This window comes from Manihot esculenta, chromosome 8, assembly GCF_001659605.2.
Source record: "Manihot esculenta cultivar AM560-2 chromosome 8, M.esculenta_v8, whole genome shotgun sequence".
NCBI classification, from domain to species: Eukaryota; Viridiplantae; Streptophyta; class Magnoliopsida; order Malpighiales; family Euphorbiaceae; genus Manihot; species Manihot esculenta.
In genome coordinates this window covers 20092752-20109192 of record NC_035168.2, presented here as the reverse complement: position 1 = coordinate 20109192, position 16441 = coordinate 20092752, and the positions used below count along the sequence as shown (strand labels likewise).

The 16441-nt window shown below is 38.1% G+C and overlaps 1 non-coding gene across 1 annotated transcript; it reads right to left on the bottom strand.

Moving 5' to 3' along the window:
• Positions 1-4022: 4022 nt before the first annotated feature.
• LOC122724463 lies at positions 4023-4129 on the bottom strand. Its single transcript, XR_006351836.1, has one exon. It is a non-coding gene; the product is annotated as a small nucleolar RNA R71 (small nucleolar RNA).
• Positions 4130-16441: the final 12312 nt, after the last annotated feature.

The window sequence follows — 16441 nt, the reverse complement described above, 5'->3', positions numbered from 1 at the left end:
ATGCATTATATAGTGTTGGGTTTAGGTTCCAGAATGTTCCAATTCCACAGTTCGGCAACCGTTGGATCATTGGCAATATAATTGACGGTTTCAGATCACTTCCATATTTTTCGCGGAACTTCCGAGTAGCTGTATCCTGTCTGTCGTCGTTTCACACTGCAAGTTTCCACCGAAAGACCTACTTGTTGATGATTTGTTATCAGCCGTTGGATTTCAGTTTATTTGAAAGAAGAAGATGAATCGAATGGCTACAATTTTGAGGCCTTATGTATACTCGCTGAGAGGGAATTTGGGTATAGTGAGCATCATAATATTGTATACTTTGCGTGCGAGGATGGAGAAGAACTTTATGGCCGGCGGTCCCACATAAACGTTTGTGGTCTAAGTTGGTCTGTCACCGTCATGAAAGATTCTTAAAGGTCCAATAGTACTTTGATGGCCGTTCGCAATACGGTAGCAAATGAAACGAAGAAACCGGAGTTTTCAAGTTTAATTCAGAAGACTGTTGAGAGGGAGAGAAGAAAAAAAAATGAAGAAAAAAAAAAAAGATATAAGTTAGAATAAAGCTCTTTGCATTTTGGTCGGAGAACTAAATAAGTTTAATTTATTTTTTAATTAAATAATATTAATTTAATTTTTTAATAAAGTCATAAATTTTACTTTTAAATTTAAATAAGTCATAATTAGAAAAAAAAAATTCAAATAAATCATGACATGATAAAATATTATTTTTTAAAAAATATTTTTTTAATAATAAAATCATTTTTTGTAATTTTAAAATTATTTACTATTTCAATATATTTTTAAATTTTTATATTAATTAAAATACTAAGTTTTCATATTTTAAATTAAAAAATAATATATATTTTTTAAAAAATAACAATATTAGATAAACCTAAAGTTAAAGAATTTATTTAATAAAAATAAATAAATTGAATTTATTTAGCGTTTAAAGAAAGTATAGGAATTCAATTAAATTTATTTTTTTTTAAAAAATATTTTTTTAATATTAAAGCAAAATAAGATTTATTTTTATTTTTTTACCTTCTTTTTACCTATAAATAATTTACATTACATGGTTATTACTCGTAGCAAATAATTTATTCAACTTACAGATTTAAATATAAAGATAATCGCTGAAAAAATATTGTACTTTTAAGTTTATTATAATTACCTCTTATATTATTTTTTTTAATTTTTTAAAAATATTTTAAATATATTTTTTTATTATTTATCTTATTAAAAATTAATAAAATTATCAAGCTATGGAGTAGTAAAAATATAAAATTAATAATTATAACGATCCGAAAATCGGACCGCTACCGACGCTATGATTCAGATCGACTTAAGGTTGCCGAAACTCGTAATAAGTCTACTATACATTCTGAGTACCTGTTAAAATCCCATACATGATCAAACATTATAATAAAAGTTAAACATTTCCATGAAACCAAGCTCAATTTGTACATGCATCATACTAAAAATATAAAACCCATACTAGAGCTCTCATCAAATGCTCTAGTATGGTAAACATTACATATCTCAAGTTTGGTTCAATCATAACTCATAGTTGAAACTTTTACATAAAGATCATGTTAACAGGGATTACAATGATAAAACTAGGGAAAAACTAATCAAACATAATTTAGCCACATTTTTATTATCTTTATTACTGTTTAATTACACATTTTCCAGCTTAATTTATGGTTTTTATCATGTTTTTGCAGAAAAGGAAGAAAATGGAAAGTTGGAGAAAAAGTGCAAAAAAAGCTAGAAAAGTGATTGGATCAAAGTGATTTGGCCAAATCACTGCCCAAATCAAGCTGAAACAGAAAAACTGGGACAGACTCACAGGAAGCGATTGGGGTAAGCGATTTTGGCAAATCACTGCCCAAATCAAAATGACAGCAGAGACAGACAACAGAGCGGGAAAAGGGAAGAATTCAAAATTCAAAAGCATTGAAGTCCTATCCTACTTCAAACACTTCAAGATCAATCCTAGGACATCTCCAAGAGTCACTCCTAAGAAAGACTCCCTCAAGAAGAAGATTTATTCACAATTAAATACAAAAGCAAAGAGGAGATTAAAGACTACAAAAATACCAATCCATACTAGGATTCCAAATCCTAATTGGATTAGGATTCTTCACCTATAAAAAGAGGCAGCCCCAAACCAGCAAAGGACCATCAGATTTTCTGCAGAAACTCATGAGAATCACTACATAATTTAGGCAGCCTCTCTCCTTCTTCTTTTCTTCTTTCTTTTGTGTATTTTTGCCCACCATGAGTGGCTAAACACTTTTCTTTTCTAGTTGAAGTTGGAAAATTTCAGATTTGTGATGAATTGAGAGATTTAAATCTCCATTATTTAACTCTTATTTATTTTCAATATTTATGCAACTTGATCTTTCTATTATTATTACTTTGCTTTTAGAATCAATTAAGGCCTATTGCTTTTAATTGCTTGAGTAATATATTGTTTGAATGATTTAGGTCCATAATTGCTTAGATTGTTTAAACTCAAGTATAATCGGTTGCATAATCTATACTTGACCACGCGGTTAGCAAGGATAGAATTAAGTTTCTCTAAGTCTTAAGGCAGTTAACAGTTGAAAAGTAAAAATCCCCAAGGACGTTCCTTGGCAACTTGTTAACTAGTGTTTGATTAGCGAACGTTTCCTAATCATACTAAAACTAAGGAGAAATTTGGATTTTGAGAAGCGTCTTCCACATCCTAAACTAATTTATTGAAGTAAATAGGGGTATCAAAAAGATCAATGATCAATTCTAATCAAGCTGAAATAGACCCATACTTCAACTAGATCTTTTCTCCCATTGATTTACTCATCTTTAAAAATTATTGCTTTCTCTTGTTATTTAATTTTAATTCATCTTCATCAAAACAAAACCCCCCTTTTATTTTTGTTATTAATTTGCCCGAGTCAATATTAGGAAGATCTTTAGTGTCAAATCCCTGTGGTTCGACCCTATTGCCACTATCTACAAATTATTTTGTTGATTAAAAATAGGTTTATTTTTTACGGCTTCGACAACCGCTATCAAAAATTGGCGCCGTTGCCAGGAATTTGATCTAACTAACATATTTTCCTTTTATGACCAGGGCTAATCGTAAAGAAGAGCTTCTTTACGATCCAGAAATTGAACGCACTGCCAAGACCATAAAGAAGCAAGCAAACTTGAGGAACCAAGCCTCCAAACCATCTTCATCAGCAACAACAATAAATTTAGTATCTGCCATACAATCTGTTGCACCTGCTGCAGAATTTGTTGAACCTGCTGCTATATTTGCTGCACAAATCATTGCTGTATCTGCTACAAAAATCACTACTGTACCTACTGAATAAGTTGCTGAACCAATTGCTGAAATTGTTGTACATGTTGCACTTATTAAATCTGTTGCTGCACAAGCTGCTGCACTCAAAACCAGCCCTTAAAACTGCACCAGAACCAGCCCAAAAACCAGAAATTTTTGCTAAAAAAACTCAGAACCAGCACTTAAAACAGTAGCTGAACGAGCTGCTATAAAGACAGCCACAACAGCACCTGAAGAGGCAGAAAATGCAGCAGCTACTGCTCTTGAACCAGCTACTGTCCTTGTTAAATTTGAAGCTAAAAACATTGAGGCAAGAGCTCCAATGGCACAAGAAAGAACTCTTCGCGAACTAGCAACACCCTTGGATGATCAAGCACTATGGTGCATCACTTACCCACCTTTGGCAGCCCCTTTTGAGCTCAAAACCGGATTAATTCATCTCCTTTCAAAATTCAGAGGTCTGAAAAATGAAGATCCACATAAGCACCTTAAAGAATTTCACATTGTGTGCTCAACAATGAGGCCTCAAGGTATTTCCAAAGAGCACGTTAAATTAAGAGCTTTTCCCTTTTCTCTTGATGATTTTGCCAAAGATTGGTTGTTCTATTTACCACCTGGATCCATCACTTCATGGGATGGGATGGTGAGAGTCTTCTTGAGCAAATACTTCCCAAACTCAAAAGCTATTGGTATCAGAAGAGAGATCAGTTGCATTAAGCAAAAGGATTATGAAGAGCTATATGAATATTGGGAAAGATTCAAAAGGTTGTTCACAAGCTGCCCTCAACATGATATTTCTGACAAATCACTCATCGAATACTTCTATGGAGGTTTGCTACCTTCGGAAAGAAAGTTCATAGATGCAGCTTGTGGAGGATCAATTGAAGATAAGTCACCTCAAACCATAAGGGATTTAATTTCCACCATGGCAGCAGCCTCACAATAATTTGGAGACTAAGAACAGCCACCAAGAAGGGTGTATGAGGTGAGTACATCCATTTTAGCATCCCAAATCTCTAATCTCACCATTGCTGTCCATAGCCTTGTGTTGGGTCAAGCCTAATAAGTCCAGCAAATTCAGCAGCCCAAGCCATGTGGGATATGTGCAAACATAAACCACCCAACTGATCTATGCCCTTCCCTTCAAGAAGAGGACCAGCAAGTCAATGCTGTTGGAGGTTTTAATGGGCAAAGAAGGTATGATCCCTATTTTAACACCTACAACCCAAGTTGGAGGGACCATCCAAATTTGGATTTCAGTTATGCAAGGGCCAATCAATATCCAAGCTATCAGGAAAGGAATCCAGCCCAAGCAGCACCTCAAAAGTCCAATACACCCCTTAAGAGATCGTGAAATCCTTAGCAAACTCGGTGCAAAATCTTGAGCAATAAATGAGTCAAATGGCCACTTCAATGAGTAAACTTGAATCACAAGGAAAGCTACCCTCCCAAACTGAGATAAATCCAAGGCAGAATGCTAGTGCCATCACATTGAGGAGTGAAAAAGAGCTTCAAGACAAAAGGCCTAAGAAAATGCAAAAACAGGTCACTGAAGAGAATCTGCCAGAAAGTGATCAGGGCAGTCGATCTGCCCAAATCACAAACCCAATCGATGGACAGACAGTACTGCCTAGCAGTGGCGATTTGTCCGAATCCTCAGAGAAGACAGAAAATAATTTGCCCAAATTAATGACCCAGGCAGAATTCAACTCCAAACAGAAGAAGACAGAACAACAACCAGAAGAAAAATTCAAGGTACCACCTCCCTTTCCAAAAAGGTTTGCAAAATCTCAAAAGGAAAAAGAAGAAAAAGAAATACTTGAAACCTTTCACAAAGTGGAGATCAATATACCTTTGTTTGATGCTGTCAAACAAATACCAAGGGACACCAGCCAGGAGGATGAGGAGAACAAGAAAAATTTGAAAGAAATGGAAGAGACAGCATGCTGCATAGACTGGTCCAGAGGCGATTTGCCCAAATCACTTGTACATGCAGAATTCAATTTGCCCAAATCAGCAGCGCAGACAGATTTTGATTTGCCCAAATCATCAGTGCAAGCAGAATTCAATTTGCCCAAGTTCAATACCAGATTGCAGCCACCTTTTATGGAGAAATATGAATTGGAGTTCAAAGTGCTGCCCAATCACCTCAAAAATTCAAACATAGAGGCTAGAAGCACACCTCACTTGAAAGAGGAGAAATTAATCATGTTACTTCATGAGTATATGAAAGAAATAGGATGGGTTATAACCAAAATGAAAGGAGTGCTACACTTCTTACTTAATTATATTGGAATCCTTTTTCCTCCCCCCATTACTTGAGCCTTGATCAAGTCAGAAAAGTCCAGCCCGCGACTTTAAACTAGGACACTACTGGGAGGCAACCCAGCAGAGGCGATTTGCACAAATTGATGGGAAAATCAGCAGAACTTAACTAAAGCAGAGGTGATTTGGCCAAATGATTTACCTAAATCACTATCCAAATCAGCAGAACCTCCAACAGCTGATCAATCTGCAGAATCTCGCCTTGATAGAATGGAGGCCCGAATCATACACGTGGAAAGCATGTTGCAGTTGCTGGTTCAACATTTCATACAAGCAGACCAACCCCCCTAGACCTTCGTACTCTGGATGATATGGGGTTGCTTTGCAAAATGGGGGAAGTTTTTTCTATTGCACCTGCAGGTCCCATCACACCACGCCATGAGCGTGTGTGATGGAAGAAGGCCACCAACACACCAACAACCTCTCAGCACCCTGCCCACGTAGAGGAAACAACAGAGGTGGCAGTAAAGGAACCAGCAGATGAGGCACCTCCAGAGGCACCCCGGCAGGAAGCAAATAAGGCACCTGAAGACGCAGCCCCAAACCAAACAGTAGAGGCTCGTCTCAGCAGGATAGAAGGCCGAATGCAACATATGGAACACCTGTTGCAACTATCGATGGACAGCTTTCTACCAGCAGGCCATGACAGACAGTGATTTGGCCAAGTGATTTGTCCAAATCACCGCCCAAATCACCCTAGGCCAGGAAGTCCCTTTCTCTCTCATTTTTTTCTTTATATATTTAACATTGAGGACAATGTTTGCAATAGGTGTGGGGGTACTGGGCATTATTTTTGCATTGTTTACACCATCTTTTGCTTTCTTTTTGTTTCTTTTTACATCTTTTTACCCTATTACACACACCAAATTTTTTTTTCTTTCACACATTTTTTCTTTTACACACATCTTTCACTTCTGCACATACACACAGAATTTTGTTTTAGCCTATTGCTCTACTCAGAATAGATGACAAAGTTAAACGAGTTTCCTATCTCATGACCCCATTAAATTTTCCAACCCTTTAAACCTAAATTGAATCATTTACAGTATGTTACCTTCACCTAGGAAGTTTTTCTCTTGAATTGAATCTTTAAATCTGCTGAGGTCAAGGGAAATAAAAATACAAATACATGCGAATAAAAAGTTAGTGTAAATCCCTATGAGCTGATTTGTTCAAACTGTTATGAAAAGAAAAGAAAAAGAAAAAGAAAAAAAAAAACCAGCACGAAGCACAAATCATAAACCTGTTCCAATGGTCAAATAAGTTATGAACAGAGCTAGTAGCCACTTGAACAAGTGACTAACTAAGTAACCGGGGGTGGGTATCACCAATATGCACCTTCGCGTAAAAAGGTTGGTGACTTTTTCAGGCAAAGACAAGAATAAGTGCTGCTGAATAAAAAAGTGTGTTTAAAAAAAAAAAAGGCAAGTTACTCTTAAGGGTTGCATCAAGCTTAAAACAAAAGAATAAGCATGATTGAACCAAAAACCTTTCTCTTGGCCACGGTAGGTGAAAGGAAACAAGGAAAGGAGAGGACAACCTTAGTGCATGTACTCTATACTATGATATTTCAGTTTAGGAGTCTAGGGGGGCTGATTAAGTGGTACTTAGGCTCAAAAGAAAAATGAGCTTGATTGACTAAGTTATTTGTTGCTTGAGGACAAGCAAAAAGCTAGGTGTGGGGGTATTTGATCAAACATAATTTAGCCACATTTTTATTATCTTTATTACTGTTTAATTACACATTTTCCAGCTTAATTTATGCTTTTCATCATGTTTTTGTAGAAAAGGAAGAAAATGGAAAGTTGGAGAAAAAGTGCAAAAAAAGCTGAAAAAGTGATTGGGTCAAAGTGATTTGGCCAAATCACTACCCAAATCAAGCTGAAGCAGAAAAACTGGGACAGACTCACAGGAAGCGATTGGGGCAAGCGATTTTGGCAAATCACTGCCCAAATCAAAATGATAGCAGAGGCAGACAGCAGAGCGGGAGAAAGGAAGAATTCAAAATTCAAAAGCATTGAAGTCCTATCCTACTTCAAACACTTCAAGATCAATCCTAGGACATCTCCAAGAGTCACTCCTAAGAAAGACTCCCTCAAGAAGAAGATTTATTCACAATTAAATACAAAAGCAAAGAGGAGATTAAAGACTACAAAAAGACCAATCCATACTAGGATTCCAAATCTTAATTGGATTAGGATTCTTCACCTATAAAAGGAGGCAACCCCAAACCAGCAAAGGACCATCAGATTTTCCGCAGAAACTCATGAGAATCACTGCATAATTTAGGCAGCCTCTCTCCTTCTTCTTTTCTTCTTTCTTTTGTGTATTTTTGTCCACCATGAGTGGCTAAACACTTTTCTTTTCTAGTTGAAGTTGGAAAATTTCAGATTTGTGATGAATTGGGAGATTTAAATCTCCATTATTTAACTCTTATTTATTTTCAATATTTATACAACTTGATCTTTCTATTATTATTACTTTGCTTTTAGAATCAATTAAGGCCTATTGCTTTTAATTGCTTGAGTAATATATTGTTTGAATGATTTAGGTCCGTAATTGCTTAGGTTGTTTAAACTCAAGTATAATCGATTGCATAATCTATACTTGACCAATCGGTTGCGTAATCTATACTTGACCACGCGGTTGGCAAGGATAGAATTAGGTTTCTCTAAGTCTTAAGGCAGTTAACAGTTGAAAAGTAAAAATCCCCAAGGACGTTCCTTGGCAACTTGTTAACTAGTGTTTGATTAGCGAACGTTTCCTAATCATACTAAAACTAAGGAGAAATTTGGATTTTGAGAAGCGTCTTCCACATCCTAAACTAATTTATTGAAGTAAATAGGGGTATTGACTCGCGGTTGTCGAAGCCGGTCAAAAATAACCTTCTTGGTTATCAACAATTTACAACTGCAGATAGTGGTGAAGGATCGAATCCACAGTGAATTGATTACCTATTTATTTTTCTCAATCAAGACCAAGAGAACTAAGTGAAAACACAATTGAAAGCAAGTAATAGAAAGCTGAATGAAAGTAAAGTGCATTAAAAGTAAAAAAGGGGGGGTTTGAGATAATTTGACTAACAACTATTGAAAGTAATTAAAACAACAAGTAATCAAAATAAAAGAGGAAATCAATATGAGAAAAGTCTAGTTGAAGATATGGATCTACTTTGGTTGTTTGGGTTGATCATTGAAACTTAGGTTTTCTTGATTCATTCAATAGATTAGTTATGGAGGTGGCAGTCGCTTCTTACCACCATGTCTCTCCTTATGATTAAATCAATTAGGGAACATCCTCTAATCAATTACTAATTAACAAATTGCCAAGGAACGTCCTTGGGCCTTAGGCATCAAAACAATTGTCAATTGCATAAAGAATGAGAGAGATCCAATCCTAGCTACTCAAACTCTTGAGATGTTGTTAGATCATGCAATTCCTTAGTTTTTACACCAAGTGTTATTAGGTCAGAATATTTCCAGCAATTACGGACTAACAAATATCCTAACTAACAATCAATTAACTTTGCAATCAAGAATCAAGTGGCCAATTTGATCAAAACAACAAAGCAATCTTAGAATTAAGCACAATTGCATGAATATTGAACTAATCAAAAGCAAACACTTTATGTTCAGATCTCACAACCCTTTAAACAACCTTAGTTTCAACCAAACTTCAACTAGAATTAGAGTTTCAGCCACTCATGGCTGAACCAAAACAGAAAATAAAAGAGAAGAAAGCAAGAAGATGAAGAACTAAGGGGAAGAACCCTTGGAGAAGACTTGGCTGGACCCTTGAAGGAGTTGTATGGATGAAATCTATCTCTTCTTGTCTTCTTGAAGCCTTTAAATAGGTCTTGGGAGGTTGCCTAGGATTTCTTGGATGTCCATGTATCTTTTGAAGGCTGCCCAAAGTGCCCTTGGTCCACTATGTGCATGTGAAGGAGTTGCAAGGACTTTTTGGTCTTTGTTGTTGCCCAAGGTGTATCCAAGAAGCCTTCTTCACATTATTCATGCACTAAAGAGGAAGGTGGAGCCTTGATTTGAATATTGAATGTGCATGGCATAAAGTGGAAAACATGTGATCTTCTTGATTTGGCTTATTGAACAAGGAGGAGGCTGTTCGGGAGCACTTTCGGCCGCCTAAGGTAAGTTGCGGAGGCAGGTCTTTCGGCTCTGGACGGGAGGTTCGGCGGCCGAAGGTGCTGCCGAAGATAGGTGACTTTCGTCTCTGGAGTGAAGGTTCGGCCACCGAAGGTGCCGCCGAAGATGATTGGCAGTTTTAGCTTCCAAAAGTGCTTCCGAAGGAGGTTGAGTTTCGCCTCTGGACCGAAGGTTCGGCCGCCGAAGGTGCTGCCGAAGGTGGCTTTTCCAATTTTGGCACTTTTTAGTATTTTAAAGAGCATTTTCTCCAAATTACTTCTTTACACCTAATATTTGCAAAACATGATTAAAACCACAAAATTAGGTAGAATAGGTGTAAATAAACATCAATAAGATCATGATAATGTGGACTAAAATATGCTCTATCAAATACCCCCACACTTAGCCTTTTGCTTGTCCTCAAGCAAATAAACATAGTCAAATAAGTTTTCTTTGCTCTAGATCCTTATTTCCACTTAAGCTCTTACTCTAGACCCCTATTTTGAATCATTGCAGTGAAGAATATATGCATGAAGATTACTCACCTTCTTTCCTTGTTTCCCTTTACTTACCATGGTTAGGATTTGTTTTCCTCAAGAGAGACCATACATGCACATTTCGTTAAGACCTTTTCTAGCTTTCGGAGTGACTTGCCCTTACCTTGAAGTACTTTATTCAGGCTTTTTGCACTTTTAATTATCCTTGAAAAAGTCACCAACCTTTTGACATGAAGGTATATATTTGTGATACCCACCCCCAGTTACTCAGTTGGTCACCTTTCCAAGTGGCTACTAGCTTTGTTCTTAGTCTTTTGACCATTGGAACAGTTTTTGATTTGTGCTTTTGAGGTCTTTGCCTTTGCTGAATTTTCTTTCTCTCAATGATTTGGGCAAATCAACACCAATTGCTAAATCAAGTCACATTAAGTTCATTCACACAATTTTCAATTTATTCTCATCAATTGAGGGTCATCAATATATTTTTCACCATGGCAAGCTCAAGGATTCAAATCAAAAGGCAATTTTCAAACATGAATACAACTCACTACAATTGATTCAATATAAGTTTAAAGAGTTATCACATCAATGGGGTCATGGAAAGAGAAAATCATCCAACATAGTTCATCAGTTTGAGTAGAGCAAAAATAAAAAGAAGCAGAAGGTTGTGGTTGTGTGTGTTTTATTGAAAGCATAAACAAATTAAAGTTCAACTGTGGCTAATTAACTGAAGGAAATGCAAAACTGAAAGGAGAAAAGAAAAAATTTTGCATCTGAAAGCATGTGAATTCGCAGAAGAAAGGAGGAAGAAAGGAGAAGAAGAAGAGAGAAGGAAGAGATATGCACCCCCACACTTAAATCATGCATTGTCCTCAATGTAAAATAAGAGAGAAAAAGAAATCTGAATACTCCCCTGGGGTGTGGTGTGCATGGCATGTTTACTTAGGCAGAATGATGTTGTAGTGGAATTTCTTCCACCACTTGTACTGCGAACCCTTCAAAGTATGGTTTCAGACGATGTCCATTCACTTTGAAGGTTTTTCCAGTTTCTATGCTTTTGATGTCTACAGCTCCATGTGGGTAGGCATGTTCTACCATGAATGGTCCAATCCACCTAGACCGTAGCTTTCCTGGGAATAGTTTCAAATGAGAGTCAAAGAGTAAGACTTTATCACCAACCTCAAATTGCTTTCTTGAAAGATGACTGTCATGGGAGGCTTTGGTTTTTGTTTTGTAGTTCCAAGAGTTCTCATATGCATCTCGTCTTATTTCCTCTAGCTCTTGCAGTTGTAACTTGCGATGGTGGCCAGCTTCTTTGAGGTCCAAGTTGCAATTTTTCACAGCCCAATAGGCTTTGTGCTCAAGTTCAACTGGAAGGTGACAAGCTTTCCCATAGACCAATCTGTAGGGAGACATACCTATGGGGGTCTTGTAGGCTGTTCTGTAGGTCCATAGAGCATCTTCTAATCTTGTACTCCAATCCTTTCGGTTTGGGGAGACCGTCTTTCAAGGATGGCTTTGATTTCTCTATTGGATACTTCAGCTTGCCCATTTGTTTGAGGGTGGTAGGCTGTGGATGTCCTATGTATGACATTGTATTTTCTGAGAAGGTTTTCCACTACCTTATTGCAAAAATGGGTCCCTCTATCACTGATGATTGCTTTTGGTACTCCATGTCTGGCAAAGATGTTGGTCTTCACAAAGTCTACTACTGCCTTGGCATCATCAGTCTTAGTTGCTCTAGCTTCTACCCACTTGGACACATAATCCACTACAAGGATGATGTAAGTGTATCCAAAGGATGGTGGGAATGGTCCCATGAAGTCTATGCCCCAAACATCAAATACCTCATAGACCATGATGGGGTTTTGTGGCATTTGATTTCTTTTGCTCAGATTTCCAGTCTGTTGACACCTAGCGCATGACCTGCAAAATAGAAAAGCATCTCGAAACATGGTGGGCCAAAATAGGCCACTTTCAAGTATCTTATGAGTAGTTTTTCTTGGACCAAAGTGTCCTCCACAGCTATATGAATGACAAAAAGTAAGTACAGAAGCTATTTCTTGATCAGGAATGCATCTCATTACCATTTGGTCAGCACAATGTTTCGACAAATATGGCTCATCCCAAACATAATATTTGGCATCTTTCTTTATCTTATCTTTAGTGTGCTTTGGCATGTCAAGAAGCAAGTTACATGTGGCCAAGTAGTTTACCATATCTGCGTACCATGGTTCATCAGATTGAGCAAGGAAAATCCGTTCAAGGAGATCATGCTTACATTCTTCAGAATCTGGAAGGTGCTGTTCTGGACTTGACTGCAAAGGAGGTGGGATGGAAGAGCTTGCTTGCGTTGGATTCTGCTGTGAGAGGTTCAGCGGCCGAAAAGTGTCTGAGTTCGGCGGCCGAAGGTCTTCAGTTCGCGGAGTGAGCAGTGGTGATGGATTTGACTTCTGAAAATCGCTTAGGTTCGGCTGCCGAGCGATGTTCGGCGGTCGAAGGACGTCTTCTTTCTGCGCAATGCATTACAAAAGTGGTGCAACAGGATCTGGTGTCTGAAGGGCAGTGGGGTTCGGCGGCCGAAGGTGGGCTGTGTTCGGCGGCCGAATATCTTCTGTCTGTCCAACCTCTATCTGCTGAATGCTGCAGATGGTTTCTTTCAGTTTCAGGTTTTCAGTCCTGCAAAGATCATCATCCAGCATACAATCTTGATTCTCATTAAACATATCTTGGCTCAAACAATCAATAATATCGAGACCATAAACTGGGGACATATCATATGGGTATTTCATGGCATCGTAGACATTGTACTTAATGACTTCCCCTTCGAATTCCATGGTAAGAGTGCCATCATGCACATCGATTTTAGTTCTAGCAGTACTCAAGAAAGGACGCCCAAGAAGAATGTCAGAACTGGTATTGCAATTATCTTGCTTAGTATCAATCACATAAAAATCAGTAGGGAAGACAAGTTCATCTACTTGAACTAAGACATCTTCTAGAACACCTATGGGGTATACCACAGATCTATCAGCCAATTGTATCACAACTCTTGTTTCTTTTAGTGCACAAGCATTTAGAGATCTGTAGATGGAGAGAGGCATGACATTGATGGATGCACCAAGATCACACATGGCTTTCTTGATACCAACATTCCCAATCTTGCAAGAGATAGCAAACATACCTTTGTCCTTGCATTTGGTAGGGAGTTCTCTTTTGATAACAGCAGTAACTACCTCACCTACACTTACTTTTTCTCTTTTAGCAAGCTTTCTTCTATTTGTGCAAAGCTCTTTCAAATATTTTGCGTACCTGGGAATCTGTTTGACAGTATCTAGCAGTGGTATGTTGATTTCCACTTTTCTGAAAGTCTCAAGGATCTCCTTTTCCTCTTTTTCTTTTTGTGTTCTTTCAAATCTTTTTGGAAAAGGGGGTGGAATGTGAAAGTTCACCTTTTGTTCAGCCTTGTGCGTAGGAGGTGGTTCAGATGGTGATGGAGGGGCTTCAGTTTGCCTTGGTTCTTGCGCAGAGGGTGTCTCAGATGGCGCAGGCTTTGGTGCAACTTGCTTTTCTTCCTCATATCTTGAGTCATGAAGTTCTTTTCCACTTCTCAAAGTGATGGCACTGACATTCTGTCTAGGGTTAGTTTCAGTTTGAGAAGGGAGTTTACCTTGGATTTGCAGTTGGCTTATAGAGGTGGCCATTTGCCCTAGGTCTTGTCGCACGCCTTGCATGGTATTTATTAGTATCTCCATCATCTTTTCAAGGCTCTGATTAGAGTTCTGAGGTGCTGGTTGGGCTTGATTTCTTTGGTAGTTCTGGGTGTTGTTGGCCCTCCCATAGCTAAAATTGGGGTGGTCTCTCCAACCAGGATTGTAAGTGTTTGAGTACGGATCATGTCTTGGTTGGTTATTGTACCCTCCTATGGCATTTGCTTGCTGGTGGTCTTCTTGGAGAGTAGGACATTGATCAGTCGGGTGTCCTACATATGAGCAGATCCCATATGGCCTAGATGGCTGGGGTGTTTGCATCTGTTGCACAACATCTACGATAATATTTTTCATAACAGATGTTAGTTCAGAGATAGTGGGAAAACTTACCTCATTGGCCCTTTGTAGTTGCCTTTCTTCTCCATACTGCCTAGATGAGGCTGCAAGAGTAGATATCAACTCTTTCATCTCCCTTGGTGTCTTATCTGCAATGGATCCTCCACAAGCTACATTTATGAGTTTCCTTTCTGATGGGATCAATCCTCCATAGAAAAACTGTATGAGAGATTTGTCTGACATATCGTGTTGTGGACAACCTGTACATAGTCTTTCAAACCTTTCCCAATAATCATATAAGTCCTCATTTTGTTTTTGTCTTATGCTAGTAATTTCTCTTATTATGCCAATTGATTTAGATGGTAGGAAGTATTTGTCCAAGAAGGTTTGGACCATATCATCCCAAGAAGTTATAGATCCAGGTGGCAAATAAAATAACCAATCCTTAGCATAGTCATCTAATGAAAAGGGAAAAGCTCTTAATTTAACATGATCTTCAGAGATCCCTTGAGGTCTCATGGATGAACAAACAATATTAAATTCTTTCAAGTGCTTGTGTGGATTTTCATTCTCTCTACCTCTAAATTTAGGAAGAAGATGAATCAAACCTGTCTTGAGTTCAAAGGGAATTGTAAAAGGTGGGTAGGTGATGCAAAGAGGTGTTTGGTCACCTATAGGTGTTGCTAACTCCCTCATAGTTCTTTCCCTTGGCACTTGAGGTCTAATTGCTGGATTTTCTTGAACTATTTGATTCTGGACAGCTTGTCCATTGGGGGCAGCAGCTGGTGCTTGATGTTCTGCCATTGGTGTGAAGTTCGGTTGCTGGAGTGAAGGACTTCCGGTGGCCGAAGGTAGGGATGGTTCGGCGGCCGAAGGTTGGGTAGAATGTTCTTTAGGTGCAGAGGCTTGCTTTCCTAGCCTTCTGAGGGTGCGTTCAATTTCTGGATCAAAGGACAGAGTGTCCCTATGCTCAGATCTGGTCATGAAAGAAAAATAAACAAACAAGTAAAATCAATTCCCCGGCAACGGCGCCAATTTTTGACTCGCGGTTGTCGAAGCCGGTCAAAAATAACCTTCTTAGTTATCAATAATTTACAACTTTAGATAGTGGTGAAGGATCGAATCCACAGAGAATTGATTACCTATTTATTTTTCTCAATCAAGACCAAGAGAACTAAGTGAAAACACAATTGAAAGCACGTAATAGAAAGCTGAATGAAAGTAAAGTGCATTAAAAGTAAAAATGGGGGGGTTTGAGATGATTTGACTAACAACTTTTGAAAGTAATTAAAACAGCAAGTAATCAAAATAAAAGAGGAAATCAATATGAGAAAAGTCTAGTTGAAGATATGGATCCACTTTGGTTGTTTGGGTTGATCATTGAAACTTAGGTTTTCTTGATTCATTCAATAGATTAGTTATGGAGGTGGAAGACGCTTCTCAACACCATGTCTCTCCTTATGATTAAATCAATTAGGGAACATCCTCTAATTGTTGTACATGCTGCACTTGTTGAATCTGTAGCTGCACAAGCTGCTGCACTCAAAACCAGCCCTTAAAACTGTACCAGAACCAGCCCAAAAACCAGAAATTTTTCCTAAAAAAAATCCCAGAACCAGCCCTTAAAACAGTAGCTGAATGAGCTGCTATAAAGGCAGCCACAATAGCACCTGAAGAGGCAGAAAATGCAGCAGCTACTGCTCTTGAACCAGCTGCTGTCCTTGCTAAATTTGAAGCTAAAAACATTGAGGCAAGAGCTCTAATGGCACAAGAAAGAACTCTTTGCGAACTAGCAACACCCTTGGATGATCAAGCACTATGGTGCATCCCTTACCCACCTTTGGCAGCCCCTTTTGAGCTCAAAACCGGATTAATTCATTTCCTTCCAAAATTCAGAGGTCTGAAAAATGAAGATCCACACAAGCACCTTAAAGAATTTCACATTATGTGCTCAACAATGAGGCCTCAAGGTATTTCCGAAGAGCATGTTAAATTAAGAGCTTTTCCCTTTTCTCTTGATGATTTTGCCAAAGATTGGTTGTTCTATTTACCACCTGGATCCATCACTTCATGGGATGGGATGGTGAGAGTCTTCTT